This window comes from Alosa alosa, chromosome 1 (genome assembly GCF_017589495.1).
Source record: "Alosa alosa isolate M-15738 ecotype Scorff River chromosome 1, AALO_Geno_1.1, whole genome shotgun sequence".
NCBI lineage: Eukaryota > Metazoa > Chordata > Actinopteri > Clupeiformes > Clupeidae > Alosa > Alosa alosa.
Window position 1 is genome coordinate 28300370 of NC_063189.1, and position 26308 is coordinate 28326677.

At 40.7% G+C, this 26308-nt stretch overlaps 1 protein-coding gene across 4 annotated transcripts in view; it reads right to left on the reverse strand.

Moving 5' to 3' along the window:
* clcn2a (chloride channel, voltage-sensitive 2a) overlaps positions 1-26308 on the reverse strand; it is a 123631-nt gene that overhangs the window by 34030 nt on the left and 63293 nt on the right. The window lies entirely within an intron of this gene.

Sequence of the window (26308 nt, forward strand, 5' to 3'; positions counted from 1 at the left end):
ACACCAAAGATCCTAAAGATTAAATTTGACATGATATTTCAACTTTATTCTCAAAATGTTGTGTTTAATGTTGACATGTCGTCTTTAAACGACATGTTGGGTTTGGCTTCTCATCATGGCAAAAATATGTGTTTTCTTCATGTGTGGCCCTAATAGTCTGTCGTATGTATGTGACTGAACTGACAGAAAGTCGTGAAAAAAAAGTAGAATGAAACTAGATGTACCGCAGAGCGGTACAAAATATGACCGCCGCCCAGTCCAGCACATGTTTTCCACACAAATAAGTCACGCTGAAAGGCATGATTCTAACTGTCTCACTGAATTGCATTATGCACACTCAATTCTCACTGGTATCTGCTAGACAACAAGTACCAAAACATGATTAGTTCATAGATTTCACATGTAATATACATTTTATACAACCCCACCCCCATCTTGCCTGTTCATAATTCTGAGAAATTCTTGAATTGTGTGCATGTGTGCGTGTACATGTTTATGTTTATGTGTGTGTGGGTGTGTGTGCGTGCATGTGCTTGTGTGTTTGACTGTTTATGTGCCTGTGTGTGTGCATGTGCATGCATGCGTACAGTATATATGTCTACTGTGTGAGTATGTGTCATAAGTAGGATTACTGTGAATGTATGTGTGTGCGTGTGTATCTGTTTATGCACATGTATGCATATGGAATGGGTTTACATGACCCCTGGAGGCAAACATACGCAAAACATTGCTCATCCTAGGCCCTACGGTTCTCAAGATATTCACAGAAAACTGTGTCTGCCCTACCCTCCTTTCGGGGGGTCCAGTCCAGCAGGGGGGGCTACAGATCAAAACGAAAAGCGATGGTTCCATGCTATTAATGTGGGGTTATATGCCCACCAAGTTTGGTGTACCCCGGTCTTTCAGTGTCCCGGGAATCCTTGTTGGTGTACGGTCACTAAATGTACACATAAATGATTTTATTGTAAGGCCCCCCATGAACGCATGGCATAGGTCAGTGCAGGCCAAGTTGTTGGCAACATACTGACATGATGGAGTGACACAGGCCCCGTCCACACGGTGTCCCGTCATGTGTGTGTAGGGCAGACTGTCCTGAATCGGGCAATATAATTGCCATGTTGGAGGGATACTCTGGGGCTGAGCAATATACTGTATGTGGTGTGTGATTTACGGAAATAAATGCCATTTTTTATTTAGTGATGAAAAATTACCTTTCTGTGCTCCATATCTGTGACACAAACTGATCTGACCTGACTTGACCCGAGGTTGCGTGTTAGCCTGCGTGTATGCACTCATAATGATTCTCAACTTTTTACTGCATTGCCATGAACAAAGTAAAGGCAAAAAAGGTGTTTCTTTGTTGAACAAATTGGGATGCAATGTGAGCCTTGAATTGGATGCCATGTAGGAATTTGCTAGGATCTCAAAACCGGATTATGAACATGCTTTGCCATAGAGAAACACACGATAGCGTTGGATTATAAACATGCTTTGCCACAGAAACAGACAAAAACGTGGGGTAAGTCCAGCAATATGAAGTTATTATTTTGCTGTCACTTTGTCTGTTTTTATAAGCCAGAAGGATCGCCCTGTGTCTCCTCTTTCATCTGATATGCTTGCCATATCTATGCGATCACGGGTTCGCGAGTAATTCAAACGAGAGTAATAGGTGCGCAGGTGAACGCAGACTGTAAATATGATGCAATTTGATTTAATTTCATGATTTTTTTATTGTTATACTTGATCGTACAGACACGTGTGTGTAATCTCTTTGGAAAGCCCCACTTCTGCTCTGTCATGCAATAAAGGTTTCATCTTGCTGCGATGAACAGTTCCGGAGCAATTTAACAGAGAAGAAAGGGTGTGTGTTTTGACGCACTTTGCATCAATCGGGTTCTAAGGGTTAGTGCCGAAACACATAGACATGCACACACGCACGCAAAGATAAACACACGGACACACACATTTACTCATGCACACACACGCACACACACACAGATATCTGTTTTTTTCTGACATGAAACATCCACATGCTAATAGGCAAATCTGAACTTTTATCATTCTTTGTGGTTAGGAATGGTGCCCAGTCTGCTATTTTCTTACCCTGGGAATTAGTCAGGTTGAACCACTCCGGCACCCTTGAGAATTTTTTTTAAATGACATAATGTGCCACGCCCCCTTTTTTTTACCATAAAAAAATAACTAAATGCACATTACTGTTCAACAAATTGTATTACTGAGCAACAAATTGTATTACTGAGCAACAAATTGTATCAACCCTCAACAATTAATCAAATAGACAAAGTTATAAGGAAAAAAGTAGAACTTTCTCACAGATTCTGAAAGCAACTATATACAGAACATGCCAGGCTGGCCTTGTACACATCACAAACATCAAATATCTCCTCCAAAAAACATTCATTCAATCAGACATTTCTTCCTCGCTGTCATCAGTATCCTTCACTGAAAGTGTAACCATCTTCAAATTTTTATTTGCACACTGTTCACCACCTTTGCAATGGCAGTAGGTGGTGCATGGTAGTCCATCTGACTAACAAGAGACCTGTTTTGGGTGCAATGTCAGTGCATGAACAGGCACAGGAATTCCATCCTCTATTTTTTCAAACCAAACAGAAATACATCATCAGTACACACTGGAGGTGTTTTTTTGTCAGCAGCTCTCCACAGAAGGACTTGCAGCCGTGCACGCTTGATGTGTTCCGCTGCATTATTCTCTTTTTGGAGGAAGACTCTTTTATTTTAGGAGGGTCTCTTTTCTTGGTAAATAACATGTATCTCAAGTTACCTGAGGCTTTCAACAGTCTTTCCCATAGTAGAGGCAAGAAAGGAAATCCATTCCTGCCTTCATGCTCATCAGCTTCTACAGTACATATGTACAATTCTTTAAATCAAGATTCCTCTTGAGCATCAAATTGATTGCTGAGGTTTTCCCTTTGTCATATGGAATTCCCTTGAAATTCCCTTGAATTTCTATGGTGGATTTTCATGATTTAAAGGGATGTAATCATGGGTTTCATAAGGGTTTATATTATTGCATGGGTTTTTATGTTTTAGAAGAATGTAGAATGTTTTAAGCCTTGGTTTAAACTGTTGTTGTTCAAGAGCAGAGCACTGATGCCAATTCAGTTTGTGTGGTTAATTGACTATTTATTATTTTGTGTTTATTTAACCCTGTTAAGAATAAACAGGTCAGCTTCTCATTACCAACCATTGTGGATTATTCAAACTAACCTAATTAAGTTGGCTAGTTGTTCTTAACAGTAAAACCCTTTTCAACATGAGTATAACAACAAAATAAGTAAATATCTTTAATCTTTAATCTTTAATACATGCTTGGATCGGCCGGTATCGGTATTGGCCGATGCTAAAAGCTACAATATCGGTATCGGATCGGAAGTGCAAAAAGCTGGATCGGGACATCCCTATAGCAAGCAACAAAAATATCTGACACACATCACAAATTCCCCATCACTGATTATTAGCATGAGAAATGCTCCAATGTAACAACTGATAAGATGCCAATGTGACTGTCAAATGTTCCGAGTGTTCAGTACATTTTAAAAAAAAAAATACACAAAAAGAAAACGAGTCTGCTTCTCTGACTGACGTCTATGTATCCTACCTTTACCTTGTACCAGGGGCGCAGCTACCCATTTTTTGAGGGGTATGCAACAACAATATTGGCACCCCCCCGCCCCCCCCCAAAAAACTAACAAAAAAAAAAAAAAAAACAACTAAAGCAAAACAAAAGGCCAATAATTTACATTACTGTGCATTAGTGTGTATAGATATAATATATATATTTTTTAAAGAAATGCTGCCAATTTGATGTCTAACTTGATGAAGTATTGATAAATGGTGCATTGTCACTTTAAGAGAGTCTAAACAGTTCTTATAACGTCGTTTTGCCAGCTATTGTTCACAAAGGATAAGGCTGATAGGCCTACTCTAGCCATGTTTGTTTGCAACATAACAAACCCTCTACTGCACGGTGTTGCCATATGGCAACATACCCTTTCTTTTACCATTTCTTTAAATTTGACAATAAACATGAGCTATGATTGGTCTTAAATTCATGGTAGAATCTGGTGGCAACCAATGATATGCTTTGATTACATCACATGACACTATGCTGCCTTGTACTGTCAGTCTTTCCCCACACTTTTGATGACTACAGTCGCTGCAGAAGTGCTGCTGAATATGTGAAGATTTTCCATATTTCATATTTCTGCAGAATTTAAAAATAACTTCATGCATCTGGGGTAAGTTCTTATCTTTTTTTTAATCATTGTCACATTGTTTTGATAGGATTATTACCTTTTTATTCAATAAAATAGGTATGTTGCCATATGGCAACATTGTGCGGTAGTGGAACCATATTTGCTCATGCTAATGCAAAAGCAGAGTAGCTTTGTTTGAATGAGACATTTAGATGTATAGGTGGACTGATATAGTTGGATGGTTGTATTTTGCTCATTTATTTATGTTTTTTGTTTATTTTTATAAAGTTTAATAGTAAAATATACACTTATTTTGTTTAGAAAATGAACACGGCAGTATTCTATGGCAAGGCTAAGAGGAGGGCTGAAATGTCATTGTGCAGTCCCCATTCAGACAAACAGACACACACACACACACACACACACACATGTTCTACCATTCTATATTTGATAGGAGCTGTATCTAGTATTTAATTTGAAATGCCAATTGTTCATGCACACTAGGGTAAAAAAGGTTACAGTGTATCATCTTTTGCCTCTTTTCATGTATTTCAGTATATCATATATTCATCATATTTAACTGCTTTTATTTATTTTTACTTATTTTCACTTATTTTTAGCTACCAACAGCTTTTTTTGCTGTATCCATCTTTTTCAATAGACGGCAACTCACTACTTGCCTAGGCCTACCTGCTCGCTCAGCGCTCACGGCGCCCCCACTCCCTCTTCTATGTCAAAATTCTATGATGGAATCTTATGAGAGAGGGCGCCTACTTCTAGCCTGTTAGTCCCCTAAAATGTTATATAACATTGAGAAAATGTTGAAATGATTTAGAAACGCACAGCAGTAGCTACATATAGAAAATACCAAATATATATATATATATATATATATATATATATATATATATATATGTATATATATATATATATATATATATATATATATATATATATATATATATATATATATATATATATATATATATATAACCATAACTTTAAGCCCCCTGGTTCTGCGCCCCTATGCGCCGCATATAGCGCATACCCACTTTTTGCACCACTGTCTTGTACTTGCAAAGGTCAATGCCTTTGGGAAATATTCAGGTTTGAAGCTCAGGTAAGTATGGCATACCAAGTACCAAACTAACGTGTAGAACACGTTTTTTAACGGTGTTATTTTGGTTACGTTGACATATCAACCATAAGGGTTATGCTAGCCTACAAAAAAGTTGAATCCTCCTCTTGAATGTCCTCCGTGTTCCTCTTTCTGTTTACGCTTAGCGTCAGGGTTTTCCTGATTGCAGCATTACACCTGGCTAAAGAAACAAACGTGTCTGCTTCTTTTTGGGCTAGATTCCTATCCATAACATGACGGTAAAATTATTTTAATTTAAACATTGCAGCATAACTATTGGCAGTACTATCAACTTATGAAACGCATTTTCATTTACCAGAAATATAGGCTATTTCAAAAAATAAAAAACTCTAAATCCAAGGAGAAGTGAGAACATCAGATGAGCAGCTGCGAGCTGCACGCGAGGAGGCAAAGAGCCGCATGCAGCTCGCGAGCCGCAGGTTTGCCACCCATGATCTATATGGATATGACACACTGTCACAACCAAACAATCCATGAACAGCCAACAAATCATAACATTTGTCTCATAATTTTGCAGCCATAGCATTAATGTCAATTACTTTGGGCATCCATGGCCTACTGGTTAGGGAATCGGACTTGTGATTGAAGGGTGGCCAGTTCGATCCCCGACTGGTAGGAAAAATGTGGGTGGGGGGAGCGCTCTCCCACATCCATATCCACGGATGAGGTGCCCTTGAGCCCTGCTCCCTGGGCGCCGGATCAAGGGCTGCCCACTGCTCCGGGTGTGTATGTATCCTCCTAGTGTGCTCACTGCTCTAGGGTGTGTGTGTGTTTGAATGGGTGTTCATTGTTTGTGTGGGTGTGTTGTACACTACCCCTGAATGGGTAAAATGCAGAGCACAAAACCCTTGTATCGGTGGGATCAGCCCTATGTTCCCACATTTCTAGGGTTAGGGTTAGGCCTGAGGTGTGGGTTAGGGTTAGGGGACATAGGGCTGTGGGAACATAGGCATGCTCCCGTACTGGTATATGTAAGTATACTTGGGCAGCCGTGACCTACTGCCCTTGAGCAAGGCACCTGACCCCTCACTGCTCCCCAAGCGCCACTGTAGCAAGTCAACTCACTGCTCCGGGTTATGTGTGCTTCACCTCATGTGTGCTTGTTGTGTGCTTCATCTCACTGTGTGTTCACTAATTCACGGATGGGATAAATGCAGAGACCAAATTCCTTGTATATGCAAGTATACTTGGGCTATAAACCTGATTTACATTTGTTATTATATTTGTTGTTGTAATTCCAAATGATTCGTGTCATTCCTTGCAATACTGGAAGAAATAATTTTCTTGATTCTGTCCTCTCCTCCTGTAATCAACTTTGCAGTTTTCTCTGTAATTAAGGGGGCAAATTCAAGGACTATTATAGTTAATGTGCTGACTAACTGGCAAGTACCTCATAACTCAGACTTCTGGATTGTGGTGTCTGTTTTTAAAGCATTAAAAATACTGCATTTCCGGCGGGAACTGCGAAAGTGTGCTTGCCCTGGTCCGGTCAGCAACGTGAGCAGACAGTGGCATACGCTATGCTGAACCTGGCTTGATCCAGGCATTGTAACGGTGCCTTTCAGTGTTGGAGCAGTGGCAATATCCCAAAAGCTCTAGGAGAGGGCTATTCAACTATTGGCTTGCGGGTTGAATGTGATTTGTTGGATTTTACCTTTGGCCTGCCTTCGAATTTAGCTTCTATGACTGAGATCAAATCAATAAAATAAAATGACAGCAGTGATTGGCTGCAAAATAAATAATGTCACGTGTCTTAGCCTCTCAAACTGGGCTATCAGGTAACCTACAGAGGAATTGAAATTATGAAATATGACCAAGGCATTAAAAAGCTACTTGTTTGTCAGGATACTTTTTCACTGATTTATTTAAAAAAAATATGAGCTATGAGTGTGAATGTTATATATTCCATCCCACAAATTATGTTTTACTGGTTTATTTGACAAATAATCTATATGGATTTGCTCTATAAAGACCGTATGTCTGTTTGGGATTGTTTTGTGAGCCTGGGGTTGTTTTGAGAGCCTATTGATGTAGCCTATCTCAGAATAAAGTAATACTTCATATTACTCTAAACCACCGTCTGTAAATCAACTGTATACTACTGTCTACATTGCACTATATTTCTTGACCTGTCTCTGTATGTTTCATCACCTTTCTATACTTTGCCTCACATTGCAACACAGCTCAGATCTTTGGTTGCTATGAAGGCCAGTCGTTCTAAATGGATGGTTGCTATGGCCAAAGGCCAGTTCTATCTCTGCCGTTGTCAAGCGGGCATATCGTAGAATTGTGATTAACCGTATCTTATTTAAAACGTCTCTATTTTACTTATCCCACTTCCATACAGTGGGTCCCATTAAGAAGTGGCCACTTCATATGCGCTTACCGTGATTCACACAGCAGCATTAATAAATTAATCTGTCACCATATGCCTATGCTTACATTTGCAAAGAAAACATTTTAATTTGATCCACATGAAACGTTACATTTCATGCACATGTTGACAATGAGTAGGCTAGTTTTGGTTGTTGGTGGTGTTATTGCATCCCTTAGTTATGCCTACAATGCAAGTTCCCTTAAGCTGTCACAGACGTAGGTGCTACTGTACTTTTAGGGCTAAAGTGCTTCGTGAATTACTGTTAGTAAAAAAATATCCTAAAGTTACACGTGACGAAGTTCGAGTGCAAGCATCTCATATCAAATGACCATGGCATTACGCTAAACAACATAAATCCCAATTAGCAACATACATCTCCTCCCTACTGTAAAGATCCGAAGCTTCCCTAACCAGAAACCATGGGTGGATAGAGAAGTGAGAACGGCATTAAAGACACGCACCATGACTTATAATGCTGGGCTTATTTCAGGGGATATGACGGATTACAAAGCAGCATCTTATAGTTTACGTAGTGCAATTAAAGATGCTAAGCGGCGCTATAGAGACAGAGTTGAAGCTGATTTCTTGGAGGGTGATCCAGCACGAGTGTGGAAAGGACTCCGAACCATCACTGGCTTTGAAAGAAAGTCCCCTCCTATGATGAATGTGAGTAAAGCCCTCCCTGATGAACTTAATGCTTTTTATGCTCGCTTTGACATGAAAAACACAGACTATATTGGACTAGCTGCAGCATGTGAAGCAAATGAGGATGCACCTTTCTGTGTCTCTGAGGTCGATGTGAGCAATGCCTTTAGGCTACTGGACCGGATGGAATTTCTAACAGGGTTTTGAAATCCTGCGCTGCTCAGTTAGCTCCTGTGTTCACTTAAATCTTTAACACATCATTGGCTCAAGAGACAGTTCCTACTTGCCTCAAGCAGTCTGTTATTGTTCCAGTACCGAAAAACAAAAGTCCATCATGTCTGAATGACTACTGCCCAGTAGCCCTGACGTCTACAGTGATGAAGTGTTTTGAGAAGCTTGTGAAAAACATTATCTGCTCATCCTTCCCTGCCTCCTTCGACCCCCTCCAATTTGCTTACAGAGCCAACAGGTCTACAGAGGATGCCATCTCAAACCTCATGCACACCACCTTAACTCACCTGGAGGAGGGAATGGGAATTATGTGAGGATGCTGTTCATTGACTTTAGTTCAGCATTCAACACGATAGTACCTCTCACCTTGGTCACAAAGATGAAGGCCTTAGGACTGAACACCACCCTGTGTCACTGGATATTTGACTTCCTCACCAACCGTTCACAAGTGGTTAGAGTGGGGGTCTGACATCTGACTCATTAACCATCAGCACTGGTGCTCCCCAAGGCTGTGTTTTGAGTCCACTGCTGTACAACATCTACACACATGACTGCAAAGCCAACAGTAGTCATACCTCCATCATCAAGTTTGCAGATGACACAGTGATCTTGGGCCTGATTAGTAACAACAATGAACAGTTCTACTTGGATCAGGTTGATGAGGTGGCACAGTGGTGTCAATCTAACAGCTTGACACTGAATATCAATAAAACCAAGGAAATGGTAGTGGATTACAGAAGGCAGCAGCAGAACTACAGTTACACCCCCACTAATGATCAGCGGGCAACCTGTAGAGAGAGTCACAAGTTTTAAATACCTTGGTGTCCACATTACTGAAGACTTAACATGGACTGTTAACACTCAATATGTTCTGAAGAAGTCCAGACAACGACTCTACTTCCTTCGTCAGCTAAGGAAATTCAAAGTTTCTACATCCATCATGAAGGCCTTCTACACTTCAGCGGTTGAGAGTGTTCTAACTGGTAGCATCATCACCTGGTATGGGAACTCCACAGTTAGAGATTGTAGTACTCTGCAGAGAGTAGTGCGCTCAGCTGAACGTACTATAAGAACTCAACTCCCTGCTCTACAAGATATCTATTCCAGAAGAGTACTCCTAAGAGCCCAAAAGATTCTGAAGGACTCTTCTCATCCTAACAATGGATTATTCCTACCGCTGAAATCAAGAAGACGCCTATGTAGTCACAAAGCCAGAACTGAGAGACTCAGGAGAAGTTTTTATCCCCAGGCCATCCGAACTCTGAACTCACACTATACTGACTTTGCACACATTCCTCCTCAGCACTCTCAAACATTTCCCAACTCTGAACTCACACTATACTGACTTTGCACTCATTCCTCCTCAGCACTCATGACCCCCACACACACACACACACACCCACACACACCTACAAGACTTTTAGCACTTTTACATCCCTCTCCCTATGCTACAGACCTTTTATTTATTTTCTTATTTCATCACACGCCAAAAAAACACACACACACACACACACACACACACACACACACACACACATATCTGACTTTCTCCAACTTTTTGCACACTTTTTATTTATTATTTTTGATTTCTCCTCCATCTACCCATGTCCTTGATTGCCTAGCCTTTCTGCCCCCACCCCCATCCCCAACACACACACTTACATCATCACTGTCATCACTTCACATACATACAGCACTCCTCTACATACTTGCTGCACACTGCACCACATACACAGCACATTGTCTTCAGGATCTTCTCCAACACACATCCTCTACATACTTACAGCACACTGCCCCCACCTACACACTACACACACACACACACACACAGTCACTACTCCACTCCCCTCCCGCCCACACACACATCTTCACTGTCATCACTCACATACATTACATACAGTACTCTGCTTGCAATAGTAAGTCCCTGCCCCCCCTACATACACAGCACATTGTCTTCAGGATCTTCTCCAACACACATCCTCTACATACTTACAGCACACTGCCCCCACCTACACACACACACACACACACACACAGTCACTACTCCACTCCCCTCCCTCCCGCCCACACACACATCTTCACTGTCATCACTCACATACATTACATACAGTACTCTGCTTGCAATAGTAAGTCCCTGCCCCCCCCCCCCTACATACACAGCACATTATTTCATCAGGAAGCTTCTCCAACACACATCCCCAACATACTTACAGCACACTGCTGCCCCCCCCCTGTTCTAGAATCTTTGCTCTGAAGGCTGTGTTGCTAGGCGACATCAAATAAACGAAATGATAGTCTTTCAGTATTAAATGTGTACGTGTGATTCCGAATGGATGTGTGTGGTTTGCAAGAATAAACAAGAAATAACATTTCCAATAATTTCCCATGATAAATTACATAATATTTGCACCTTCCTTACTTGTGAATCTCACACCGTATTTCAAGTAGGCTACACTAGTGAAATGTAATACAACGTTGCCACCTAAGCGTTCAGATAGGTAGGCTATTTAACATTAACATTGACATTGCTTGTTTATTCTTTTCGTCAACCCCATGCTTTTAGGAAAACAATCTTTTATCATAGTTCCCTCTTCAATGAGCGATTACCAGCTCGTTTTTGTAACAGAGATAGCTGTTTATTGTCCCTAGGCTTACAGAAACACCTATTCATATTAATACGTAGCCTATGGAGTGCTGCCGACCACTGTTCATTACATGGCCCAGAATGCCTTGCATGTCTTTACAACAAAACAACACAGTAAAACCTAAATGCCCGTAAACATATGCATTTGCATACTTGTAACATTTTTAATAATACTCTCCCATCATGATATGTAACAATAATGAAAAATTTAATTTGAATACCGTCAATGTGAAAACAACTCTATTATGTAGATAATAGATCCTTGCTATTTCAGTTTGTAAGTCCATACTATCCCATGGCAGAGCAAGGATTTCATGATTGGGCAAGGTTGCCTGGAGACATTGTGTCTGCTCTGAGACATTGTGCATACATGGAAGGCATTGTGATAGAAGGTGAATGGTGAAAAGGTGAATGGTGTGAGTTACCAAATACCGTGGGTGGTTTGCCAAATGATGGAAACTTTTGGAATATTTCTTTTTTTTTTTTTGCCTATGCACCTCACACTGGAGTCCCCAGTTCATATACAAAATTTGGTATCGATATGTGACAGTGTTCCTGAGATATGGGCGACTTCCTGTTTGAGCCGCCGCCCGATTTCGTTTGGCTGTGACGGGCAAACGCTCTCTCGAAAAAATCAAAAAATCCTTCCGCTAACATTTGTGAGGCTTGGTCCAAGGATAATGTACGTCAAGTTTCGTGGCGTTGGACCAAATTTGTGACCTGTGAAAATTTTGTTTTCGCTTTCTGTTCAATCCAATATGGCGGACGAACGGCACGCCCACCTGACGTCATCTTCGCGACCAACTTACACCGGTACTGACCGGACGTTTTAAAGTTGGAACGGTGTCTCTGTCTCAAAGGGCCTAGGCGCTAGGGCTGACAAAAAATTAGGGAGACGGGAAAAATAATAATAAAACTTAAGAAGAACAATAAGTGTGCTGCTTTGCAAGCACACTTAATTAATGTGCTAACTACCTGGGAAGTACCTCACAACATTGCTGTCTGAAATTCAGCGACTGATTCAAGGGAAATTAAAGCTAACGTGCTAGCTAACCCGCAAGTTGGTGAACTAGGGTACATCAGACTCAGACATGTGGACTCGAGTCACATGACTTGGACTCGAGTCAGACTCGAGTCATGATTTTAATGACTTCAGACTTGACTTGATAAAATTCGGCATGACTTGCGACTCGACTTGGACTTGAATACTATTCACTTTCGAGACTTGACTCGGACTTTGCCTCTTTGACTTGTGGCGACTTGACATGTCTCGAGTAAAAAACTAAATTTCCTGATCGTCACCCCAGAGATGCTTTTCCCAAAAAAAAAAAAAAAAAAAAATAGCGGAGAAAAGCGGCCAGTCTAGAGCACAGTTCAGTGCTGTCGCTACCCCCACACGCACTGTGTGTAGGGCACCAAGAGACAGAGAAACGACCAACATTTGGCCAATAACTAGTAGCTTTACTGCAAACTGATTTGCACTCTTGTTAGAGAACGTTTACAATGTCAAAATGCACCAACAGCATGTTACATAAAGATGATACTTTTCGAGTCCTCTCCATTAAGATCCAACTTGAACTTATGCTAGCCTACTGCATTTAATTGAGAACTCCATCTAAGCATTTACGAGAGGGAGAGAAAAACGAGTGGCAGGTTCCAGCTGGCTTGTCATTGTTGATGATGATTGATATTTTCTTTTAAATATAAGAAACGTATAAAAGGAAATCATGAAGGCAACAAATACGAGATTAGGGGAAATTGCAGATTTATCCAGTTCTTATTACTGTTATAAACTATGAGATCCAGGTCACTATGACATAAGAGTTGTCTTTGCCTTTGTGTAATGGAAATGGTGAGTCTTGAAGTAGGCCTATTCAATAATTTGTTTACATGAAGCACATTGATATGCCGATTGAAATGCATTCCACTCAGCTAGCTAGGTGGCTACTGGCTACCAGGCTCATAATTCACATTTAATTGGAAACAGAAAATGTCAAGCAAGCATCATGTCAAACATGCATCTATTTCCAAAGGAATGAAAGCTGTTTGTGCCAACTTAATATCATGCTTATCATTGTTAATATTGTGCTATACATGTGGCACAAACAATGTTTCAGTTTGTGGACTAGCCATAGGCTATATTTGAATGGAGCTGGTAAAAAAAAGATCATTATGAGAATGTGTGGACAGTGGCACACAATGGGCTTAAAGTGACAGTGCACCATTTACAAATGAGATAAACAGCATCAAATGTGTAGTATTTCTTAAGAAATGAATATTTTAAAACAAAATGACTGTGTCATTATTATCTTTTAAATAATATAAAAGTGTTGACCTTGCCTTCCCTTATGAGTCGCCACTGGCAGACAGCCTAATAAATAGTTTGCAGGCAAATCTGTGGCCTAGTGCAGTGAAATGCCATCAGTCAAATTATTACTCATACTTACAGTGGGCTCTGCAATTTGGAAAAACAATATATATATGTCATGTAGCTATCCGTTTTGTACAGATTACTCAGGTATGCACATGTGTATATTGTATGCGCATGCATATATCGTAAAAGATTTCAAGACAGAAACATTGAACATATTTTGTCAATATATCTTACATATATCTGTATTTATAAAAAAAAAATCTGTGGATTAGATGGAAGTGTTAAAATTATGATCGATAGTCTAATAATGCCATTATTAAGTGAAGAGTACCTGATGACTTGTTCAGGACTTGAAAAAGATTGGGACTTGGACTTGGACTCGACTTGGCTTTGATGAGACTTGGACTTGGACTCGACTTGCCCTTCTCTCTATTTACTTGGGACTTGACTTGGACTTGAGTGCTAAGACTTGGGACTTACTTGTGACTTGCCAAACAGTGACTTGCTCCCACCTCTGATCAGACTTGCTATAATTCATATTAAAATTAATTACTATTTAATGATTGTATTCCTGTATGTATTAAGCTACATGGCAGTTCCATAATTTATTTAATTTAATACCAAACATGGCACAATTTAGAGGTATAAGCTATTATGGAGCAAAAAGGAACCTAATTTGACCTTAAAGGTCACTTTGCAAAAGGTATTTTGTTCTCTGGAGGGACCTAAACTATTTATTTTTTCTACTTTATTATGGTCAAAGCTGATTTCTGTATGAAAAGAGCTTTAATTTGATACCATACATAATGGGTTTATATGTTAATGTCTATTTAGATGATTTTCTATGATTAAAAAAGGGGTGTGGCAGGTGATGCCATTTTAAAGAAAATGCTCAAGGGTGCCGGAGCGGCACCCGTCAGATTCTGAAAGGACACCCCCTTACCTATCAATTTACCTATAATAGTGCCTTGTGTCACACTTATGCCCAAATTCCACAAAGTTCTACCTGTCTAAATCCAGAGTTCTCGCGGAAGCATTTGCTCAGGGAGACTCTGACAACAAGTAATGATGCACGCAACGTTTGCCCCTTGCATCGCGGGGAACCAATCATATCTGTGTATCTGATATAGGCGGGCCAGAGGCGAGCTAAACAGATGACAGACGTAGTGTTATCCAATTGCGTCGAAGTCCGGAATCAGTCAGTTAACATTGATCGTATAGTGTTATCCAATTGTGTGCAGTGAGATTTTCAAATGCGTGCTTGGTGCCGCCCCTCAAATTGGGCCATTACGTTATTCGTGGCCAGACCATTAATCTTTCAGATTGGGTCTGGTCCTCCAGGCTATTATTTTCTAGGAATGGTGGGCAACTTTTTTGAACCACAATCAGTTCATCAGGCAATTAGTTATGCTGCTATAGCATAGTGCTGTCATGGACTTTTTGTGCCACACCATACAACCCCCTCTTCTCTCTCCCCTTCTCTCTCTCTCAACTCTCCCTCTCTTGCCTATTCTCACTCTCACTATGGTATACTGTAACAATACCATTGATTTACTTATTGACATTAACCATTTTGATTTTCCCACATACATCTCTCTTTACTCCCCCTTACCTTATTCGTGAGGTATACCATCACCAGTCATCAGCCATCCATGTGCTTGGCCCTCATCTCACTCCATCATCGCCTATTACTGTCCCCCTACCTGGATTCCTGGCCCGTACAGCCTAGCAACCCACCACCTGCCCTATGACAACTCTGCCCGGATTCCTGGCCCGTACTGCCGACCCACCACTTGCCCTATGACAACTCCTAATCCCCTGGACAATTCCATTTCCTACGCTGGACTATTTGAACTTTCTGACACTAAATTAGGATTAATGCATTATCATACCAGATATGTAACCATCCCACCTCTTGTAACATTCACCTCAGGTGACACCATGTTCTATTCTCTACACCTGACTAACTTATGCATTTGTCATGTATACAGACCTTATGTCCTGTATCTGACCCTAAGCAGATGGGTCAGGCCCTTGAGTCGTGGATCTGCTCGAGGTTTCTTCCTATATGTATCTCCAATTCTAGGGAGTTTTTCCTCTGTTCCCCTGTTACCCATGTGCCTTCTTTTCTTTTCTTTTCTCTGATTGTCTAACACTCTGTAAAGCGCCATGAGACATGTGTAATGTTTTGGCGCTCTATAAGTACAATAAAATTGAAATTGAAAATCAACTTTTAAAGTTGACAGTGTCCCGAGATCTACCAAGCCAAATAGAAAGCCATAGTCATTTCCGGTACCTACATGTACCAGTACGTAGGCTTCATATATTTTGCGATTTCAATTCTACTCTTCCTCAGTTTTTTCACAATTCTATCATCTCAATGCCAAACACACAAAGTGCCTATCCCCATGCTTTAAAACTGATTGGACGCTGTATATTGTCGCTAGTAACTATGTTTTTTTAATATTTATTATTATTTTATTATTATTATTGAATATATTATTAGTAGGCTAGTGTTACAAGGAGTAGTAGTAATACAGGTAGTGGTAGTAGTAGTAGTAGGCCATTATTATTATTATTGACATCATACTGTTGGTTACTTCAATGGTAAGACTCAGCTCAATGTGATGTGAAACAAAACACACAACCTCAGGTTGGATATTTGATTTAGTTTTATTTAGTATATTTAGTATTTTAGTTTTTTTTTTTTCTCTTCTACTGTCTTTATTATTCAGTGGTGTTTTTATATATATATATATATATATATATATATATATATATATATATATATATATATATGTTTATATACTTTTTCTGCTGTAAGTGCATGTTGTGTGTGATGTCTGTATGCTACTGAGACCTTGAATTTCCCCTTGGGGATCAATAAAGTATCTATCTATCTATGTATCTATCTATCTATTTAGAAAGTAGAATCAGCACTTTCCCCTCGAGTTAATGCTTGTACAGTATGTACTGTAGCCTATTGATGTAATAAGCTGTTGTAAAGTGAAATTAATAAATATATGAACAAGAGGCTAAGAGTGATTGCATCTTAATAGCATTGCCGAGACCAAAACACGCATGGAAGATGTCTGGTTCATAAATTAGAGATTAAGTAACTTTTTATATTTATTATTAGACAATTGGCAAACTCTGGACTGAAATTAATAGGGGAGAAAGAAGCTAGAAAGACAAACAATTATGCGCCTTTACTGTTGTGGAGTTTGCACAACAGAAACGAGAGGAAAATAGTATTTCAAAATGTCCATTTAAATTGTAGCCTATGATCTCCTGCATGTTTTACATCTGAAATAAGGAGGAATACAGGGAGTCCTTAAGGGGCTGCTATTAACGGTAAAGAATGCATCTGCAATCGCATCTATCTGCAACCTATGGCACAAATCAAATAAGCTTGCATGATGTGTATACGCCTACATTTTAATTGGCCAAGCTGAAGAGTGGTGTCTGTTATAGCTTGTGCAAATATAGGCTAATTCGTGTCTCGTGATCAATTAGTCTATATTTTATTTAGGGAATGTTATTCTATTTTACAAGTCTAATATGTTCTCGCGATCGACTGGGACTCACTATGCGACTGGTTGGGCACCCTTGGCTTACAATAACAGCAGTAACTCAACTACAACAACAGAGGGCGATAACAAGCATGTGTCTGTGTGTCAATGGACATGAAGCTGTGCAGAGGCCCAGAGTGTTGTCAGAAGCATAGCCCAGAGAGGGATTCCAGATGCCCCTTTCATCCTTCCGACTGCACATGTATGTACATGTTCATCTTGGGATAGAATGTGTTTTCTAACTAACACACACACCATTCAGAAGCAGAGCCATTTTTTCACCAGATATAAGATGAACAGTCCCTGTGCGCTTCTCCACAGCCCACCTGCTGTGACTGAAGGGAAGTGAGACTGATACTAGACTATAGCCCCTTAGTGTGTCTCGACACTTATGAGCGATGTCATTAAAGCACCTGACGCTCAGAGCCCTGGATCACACATAGGCTACATTATCTGGTACAGTTAGCCACTACCTGGGCTCCTCATTAATCAACACAGGATCAATGGACATTTGCACAATACAGCTAGCCTGGCCCCGCCCATCCTAGATCTCCTTTCAGCGAGATTCTAATCTGGGACACCATAATTCACTAATATTTCCTTCAGACAAGAAAAATGTTAGACAAATCAGCAATGAGACGGGAAGACAAAACTGAAACTTATTGTGATAAACAGCAACACCTGCAAACATAAAAAATGCAGTTGGAAAAATGCTGAAATTTATTTAGGGGAGAACCGGGACGAATGAAACACTTTTTAATTAAACGTAATTTACAAAGACATCGTAAAACACTGAAAGTTAATATTTTGTCACTAGCAACCTACACCTGTCCTCTTGTCAAATACAGTTGAATTTACAGCTCTGAACAAAACCGTTCAAGAGTTATTTAAGGAAAAGTCGAACGTGCGTTTTGTTTCATTTGTCCCTCCTGGCTGGGACAAATGAAACAGTATGGGGGACGAATGAAACATACAGCTTAAATTATATAAACTTCCCACAACTTCAATATTTGACAACATATCATGAATGGTACTACAAGTATGTGTTATTTTAGATAGATTTCCTGGTTCTAGGTAGACGTCTTGGTTCATGTCTGTTAACAACTCATTGCCGTCATGGTAAAGCGTGTATCTTGCGTATATCTCGCGGTTATGGAAATACCATGGACTATGCCATTAATATAGCTAGAATAATGCATGTTTTGAATTATATAATGTTTCTATAGTACAAAATGTTATTTCACTCTGTTTTTACGTGGTTAAAGCCACTACACATCCAAATAAGTGCCCTTCGTGACCCACAGACCGTCAGTCTCCATAGGTTAACATGGCAAAACTCAACCCCCTACCTGATAGCTCCAAATATATTTGCATCTTTCTAAAACTGCTTTTCCATGTCTCACCTGCATAAAATATAGTATAAACACAGATATGTGTGCATTGACTTAGAATAAATGGGGTTTTACTGCCTGATCAGGACAAATGAAACAGCTGTTTCAATCGTCCCGCTATAGTCATTTAGCATTCTAGGCTGTTTTGCATCCATTACAAACAAACATGCAATGTGAAGGTCTGGGATTGGGGAGAGCATTAAATGCTCTACTGAATAAGTATTAAGTCAAACCTTTAAATGAAACACACTCTTTAATAATAAAAAAAAATAAACCGCTAATGAAGTATACTTGTGACCATCAAAAATCGTTTATCGCCTGTAACTCCGTGATAACAGGACGCAACAGGAAGGCATTTGGCTGAGCAACGGAGGTTAATATGCTCTATGTTTTGTCTAAATGATGACTATCATTGTTGCACTCGGAGAAAAATGGAATGTTTAATTCATCCCGCGTTTCAATCGTCCCGGTTGTACCCTACAGCAAAGGTAGACCCACATGCCTTGTTTCCTGACTGTTGATGCTGTTTATTGTCAATTTGTAAAGTTAAGGCGAAGTAGGAAGTAACGTTAAGATCCTCTGATCAATGTAATTGGTAAGGCTGGACCAATGATTTTAAAGTTAGTGCCCATCGCGATGCAAGTGTTGGAAAGGAATCCCAATCATGAGTCACCAGACTATTCACTTTGTGAATGAGTTTGGATTTTTCCAGGCTACAACTCGGCTGACCATCATACTGAATGGTTTTAGGGATAATAGCAATGCTGTGCTAACCTGGCTGACACCAGGGCTGTTTCCCAAAGTTGTGGAAGCATACTCAAAGGCTGCCTTTTCAAGGCATCTGTGAATCCTCAGGTGAATAAAAATAAAACCCATACCCATAATCCTCTGCGTTGACATACATCAGAGCAGCGGCCCTACTGAAACAGAAGCGTGCAGTTAAAAGTGGAAGCGATCAGACGGACCAGGGTGACGTGCACGTTCACACTAGCTGTTCCAAAGTAGAGTCTAAGGGCCTGTCCACACGGAGATGCTTTTTAGGTTAAACGCAGAGGTTTTGCTTCGTCTTGGCCGAGCGTCCAAACGAATTCTGTAAACGCACTGCCCGAAACCGCACTTTTCTGAAACTTGGTCCCAGAGTGGAAAAATCTTAAACCGTAGCCCGTTTGAATTTGTTTAGACAGCGAAACCGCACATCCTGCTTGCGTATCGATGATGTCATCGCCACACCTCAGCTGCCCTGGACTTGCACTTATATTGCCTAACAATACTAGTTTTCATACATGACATTACCTACGATTACACTCCGTAAGATAAATATCACAACTGGTGCTGCGCAGTGCCGATAGCTTATGACTTGGTGGACTGAACACTGTTTTTCCCGGTGTTTTTTTATGCATTCTAGCTACTGTCAGTGACGCGAGAGAACTTAAGTTATTAGGAAAGTGCGGTGTAAGTTTAGGCTACATTAATTTGTGCGTAGTGCCAGTGTCAATCATTTATTTTACGTCTTACAACATATATACAGTAGGCCTACATGCATTCACAGTCGAGTGAAATCAGATATAGGCATACAAAAACGCTTAGAACTCACGTTAAGCCGATGGTAGCACACTGAATGCAAATGCGCGATTTGATGCAGGCAAACGTATTGACTGTTACTAACAAAGTTTTTATAGCAATATTATAAATATGGCGACAGAATAGCCTAGAACTTGGGTAAGCCTTGCGTTTAGTAGCCTAATTGCGGTGATAGCCAAAACTAATGTGAATCACGGACTATCCTAAAACCAAAGAAAGTAAAGGTGATTAGTAGGCCTACCTGCATTAGCCAAATGAAGGACGGGACTGCACCCTTCACAAACCGTAAAATAAAGTTTATTAGTTTTACAGTTGACTACAGTTGACAGTTCACCATCAGTCCACACAAACAATTCTGGTTTCCTTGCACTAGCCATTTTGTCGTAGCCTATTCTGTCTGTTTGTAAAGCGCAAGTTTTGGTCAATTTCTGTAAAGAGACAGTGCCACCTATAGGCCTGGGGTATGAAGTAACGTGTTGAGTCGTGTTGAGATGGATCCGTTTGGACGCAAATATTCTTGATACGGTTCCAGGGAAGACGGAGGGAAAAAAGATCGGTTTGGTACGTGTGGACTAGGCCTAAGAACGCAAGGGAGGCCTCTAACCTCATCTTCGTAGAACCCAACTCGCAAGGAAGCATTCGATCAAGGAAGCATGCTCGACTTTGGGAAACAGCCAAGGTCTCAGTTCACTTTTAATTTCAAAACAAGCGGTGAAATTACATTAAAGTTAGTACATTAAAGGAAAAATCAGGCGAGTTTTTACATAGATTTCCATTTCTCGAGGTCACCGAGCACTGAAACCACCGAAAACAATCGGATTTACCTAGCTTGAGTTGCTACAGCCACAGCCAGGCAGCTACAGCGCTACACTCTGGGGGCATGTAAATGGGAGCTCACGAACATGCCCCCAGAGTGTAGTGTTGTAGCTGCCTGGCTGCGTTAGCTGCTGGCTGTAGCAACTCAAGCTAGGTAAAACCGATTGCTTTCAGGGGGTTTTTTAAGCACCGATGGTAGGCTACTCGGTGACCTCAAGAAACGGAGATCTATGTAAAAATTTGCCAGATTTCTCCTTTAATTAAACTCTTACCGAATCCTTTCAGAAGTATGGCAAATACATCTTTCTTGTATAGCCTACTATAATGCAGTTACAGTAACTCAAGCACCAGCGCAACTATTGGATGAGCCCGTGCCAGGACCCGATTATTGAAACCTTTTATACGTTGCCAGAGATCCACAAAAACCTTAAACAACTTCCAGGCCAACCCATAGTGGGCTCTGGTTTATCACCTTTTGTCGATCACTTCATTGGACCATTACCTGATAATCTACCTTCTTTCACAAAAGATACAGGACACAGTAGGCTAAACATTATAGAATCCATCAACCCTCTCATAAATGAGGAGGAACTTCATTTAGTCCCTAGGGTTGGGCACCGAAACTCGGTTCCAATAGGTAACCGGCGCTGAGGCAGACTGCCAGGTCACGGACAGTGCAAGTAGTCTTATAAGTCCTAATGATCAGCCTACTTATTTGTATGTCCTGCAGCTGACATGGAACGTTATTAACCGGTTCGGGAACTTTATTTTTTTGTTCTAACCGGTTCAGCAAAGTCAGTTTTAGGATTGAACCAAAAACCGGAAACGTTATAATACAGTTCGGAACGAACCAATTGGGAAAAAAATTGGTTCAAAGTCCTGCTTATCGCTGTGTTACTTAAACACCCACACAGAGGAAAAGAGATCCCTACGTCATCTCATGTAACACTAAGTAAGTGATCTACGTCATTACTTTCCCTTATTGTGGCAAGTCTTATGTCGGGAAAATTAGTAGGCTAGACCACTAATTTCGCAGAACACAGAAGCACGATCAGGTGCAAAAATATAGGCTAAATTAATAATAATAATAATAATAATAATAATACATTTTATTTATAATGCACTTTTCATCATAGATCTCAAAGTGCTACAGGTTAAAAACAAAAAAGATGAGCAGTCTAAGGAAAAAGATAAGGTTTTAAAAAACTAAAGGGGACCAAAAGCTTTGCTAAAAAGAAATGTCTTAAGACCTTTTTTAAAACAGTCAGTAGATTGTGGTGCCCTCAAGGTGTCAGTGAGGGCATTCCAGACATGTGGCAGCAGCACAGAAGGCCCTATCTACCATGGTCCTGAGTCTGGTTCTGGGTATGTGGAGGAGGTTTGAGTGAGTTCAGCGGAGGGACCGTGTTGTGTTGTGGGTTAATAATTTCTTTTTTGAGGGGGGGGGCATGTCCATAGATGCATTGGTGAGTGAGGAGGGAAACCTTGTACTCAATCCTGGTGGAGACGGGAAGCCAGTGGAGTGAGTGGAGAATGGGGGTAATGTGCTCATGTTTCCGCACTCACATCAGGATCCTAGCTGAGTTTTGGATGTACTGAAACCTCTGCAGACTCTTGCTAGGGATCCCAATGAGAAGATCCACAGTTGCATATTACCAGAGTCACTCACCAAAGTAAAGGAAAAGAAAAGAATACAGATCATGATAATAAAAAGAAAAAAAGAAAAAAATTGGGGTGTACCATGTCTAGTAAGTGAATCTAGAAGGCCTCTCGCTGGAGGAGGTAGCACTCTCTGTCCCCACCTCTCTTTGAGTTGTTTTCTGCCTCAATGCCCTGGAATGCAGCCTTCATGCCCAAATTCGTTAAAATGCCTAGCTACAGACGATTTCACATCATGGTTCCTGATATTGCTTTTGTGTCCATTAATCCTTATTCTTAATTCTCTTTTGGTTTTGGCTACATAACAGAAACCGCATGGGCACTTCAATAAATAAACGAAAGTCGTGCGACAAGATATTCTTCCTCTTACAGAAAAAGTTTTCCCCGTGCGCGGGTGTAGAAAGGAGTTACCTCTGATCATATTATTACAATTCACACAATTTCTGCATGAGAAGTTTCCAGGATCAAGTGTAGTGAGCCAATTGGTAGGAGTAGAAGAATCTGCTGTTACCAGTGTGTCTCACATTTTTAAATGTTTCATGAGCAAAAAGAGGGGGTCTCTGAAAGTTCTGACCAATGGATGTGTCACTAGATAAAATGTACCAATGTTTATTAACTATGGACTTAATGTCTCTGGAAGGGGGAATAAGTAGTGGACAGAATAATGCGATCTTCCAAATTGGATTATTTTTTTCTTTAAAAGTGACTTCCTATCAGTGCCCCAATTGTATCTTAACCTATTGAAGACACGGTGAAACGCCACGGTGAAAAGCCATCAGTGTCCCTATTCGTACCCTATTCAGACAAGAATCCAAATTCATTCAGAATCCAGTCCAGTCATAGCCCCTGGACACAAAGCGATCGTATGTAATGTTCGCCTGATTCTCAAATTCAATATCAGTGCTACAAATCCTTCTAATGCGTAGAAATTGGCTGTATGGTAAAAAAAAAATTCATAGAAGGAGGATGGTAGCTGTTTGAATGTAAAAAAATTATTCCTGTCTGTGGGTTTACGATATACAGATGTCTGGAGTACCTGCCCAGTTGACCTATATACATAAACATCAAGAAAAGAGATAGAAGAGATATCATATTCAAGTGAGAAAGATATAGAATCCAGCCACACAGTTCAAAAAGTCATGAAACTGATTGAGCTGTTCCACTAAATATGAAAAAGACATCATCAATGAAACGAAACCAGCACTTAAAGGAACCATATGTAAGAAATGTATTTCAATTAATCATAAAATGGCCCTGATATGGTGGCAGCATGGAGGGGAGTGTCTCCAGGATGCTGGTTTCACTGTTAAGCCTTCATGAGGTGTCGTGGGCCTAACTTAACGAGACATCGGTGAATGAGGGTGGCCACTTGATTACCCTTATGACATGCCGCATACTATATACTGCTGTTGGATGGGCCATTTGTCTTGTGTTTGTGACCATTTGTTGGCAGATTTGTGGGTAGCGTTAGCCTAGAAATCTAGACGCACCCCCTTACATTTGCTGCCAGGGCTAGTCTAGCAACTCTCCGTTGGGTTGTGAGCTAGAAAAATTTAACTTCTATCAGGCCAATCAAATCGTGTATAGAGTCGTTAAGCAGGCTTAACATAATGATTGATGGCAGAGTTGCAACGGTTTGGCTTGAATTCCATGCTACTTGAAAACAAATAAGATGCATGTTGCTGTTGGCGAACAGTGTGACACGAGTTAAGCTTTTATTAAGTTGGCAAAAGTTTGAACTAGCCAACTAGCTCCGCTGGTGGGAAACGCATGGGACTCATAGCGCTGTCTTATTGCGTGATGAGGGAATTTGAAAGACAACCGATTATCCCGCCCCTCGGACTGAGCACTGCGAACGGTGAGTCCCCAGACCCTACATTTTAATGTGGGTCTGGCTCGTCAGGCTAGGGTAGCGTGCTTCTTAAAGTTAATTTGAGTAGGGGCTTCTGAATGTGTTTTTACCTTGGATTTTGGCACAAGGGATTTTAACATCTAATCCTGTGTATTAATGTAAAGTCCGGCCAGGATATTGCCATATTGCCATATTCCCCCTTCTCCAGAGACATTAAGTCTATAGTTAATAAACATTGGTACATTTTATCTAGTGACACAGCCTGTGAGAGAGAGGCTTTGCAACCCCCAACTCACATTTAAGGGATGGGCGTGTCCAGAAAACTCCAGTGGTTGAAGGGTTGGCAGACAACAAATAGCTCTCGAGTTTTAAGTGATAAAGGTGCAGGTTTATTTACAGTGCGCAGGTGCAATATATGAAATAACAAACAAACAAAAATACTTTGGAAAAGAAAAGAAAACCGGCCATCATAGGCATTACAAACTCACACATACAGCCTCGCAACAAGCTGACGCGGTACTCTGCCATTCCAAACTACTTCTCCATTCCACTCTCTCTTTCTCCCTTAAATAGGCCTACCAATCAAAAGTGAATTGGTAGAGCTCACTGTCCAACAGGGTGTAATACATAAGGAATAACTATGGACCTTTTCCATACACATACATAACATATGACACAACACATAATTTTACCATACAAAGTACATAAATGGCCACACATATACTTTACATACAGACAGGGACTTTACATGAAACAATCAGAACAAATAATAAACTAATTAAACACATGCCAACTCACCACCCCCGCGCCAAACAACCCACTTTCCACTGTCACGGGACAGTGAATAAGGAACTGGCTCCAATGCGGTTCGTGTTTCCCCAGGGGACCAGTATTCGGATGCACCCAGCAGAACGTTGGCAAACAAGATGCGTGAGTGTTGTGTATGTTTCAAAAGTGAGTTTATTGCTACTACGGAATGAACAATGGAGCTGAATCAGTGGGTACCTCACTGTTCGCTATGTATGTTGATAAATAAATGTAGTAGACTGAACTGACATGCATTGTGCTTGTTTTAAATGTAATGTTTGTAGCGGTCGCTAGCACGGTAGGCTTTGAAACGCCACGGGTCGGTGTATGTGATGCACGTCGGGAACTGTATGCGTTTATCAGTGTAAATGCTATGTGGGAGCTGCGTGTAGGGAATTAAGGCTCACTAACGGTGAGACCCGTGAAAGCGAGAGCTTCGCTTTTCACACAGCCACTGGTCAGAACTTTCAGAGACCCCCTCTTTTTTGCTCACGAGACATTTATAGCACCATGCACACAGCGCCCCTGTGTGCATGGTGCTATAAAGTACTTGTGTGAGCGCGCCTTTATTGTTGAAACAAAGATTGAATTTCCCCAAGTATCTATCTGAAGCCAGATATTGAACTTTTCAGGTTACTACATGCTAGCCCAGCTCCTTTTTCACCACACTACCACCGCCGCCAGGCTGAGTGTTGTGTTTGGTCATCCTGTTTTTTAAGATCTGATGAAAGCCACAGGAGGACACGTTATTGCTCAATAAATGATACTGATATGGAGTCAGAATGTGTGACGTCTTACTACCCTTTCACAACACCCACCATCCTCCCCTGTCAGGCTATAAAGCCCGCCTCAGAGAAGCGGTTACGACTGTTTCCTGCCATTGATGTTGTAAACTGACCTAACTGAGAAGGGGACAAAAACACTTCATTTATCCTTCATCACAAATGCAACAGGTAAGA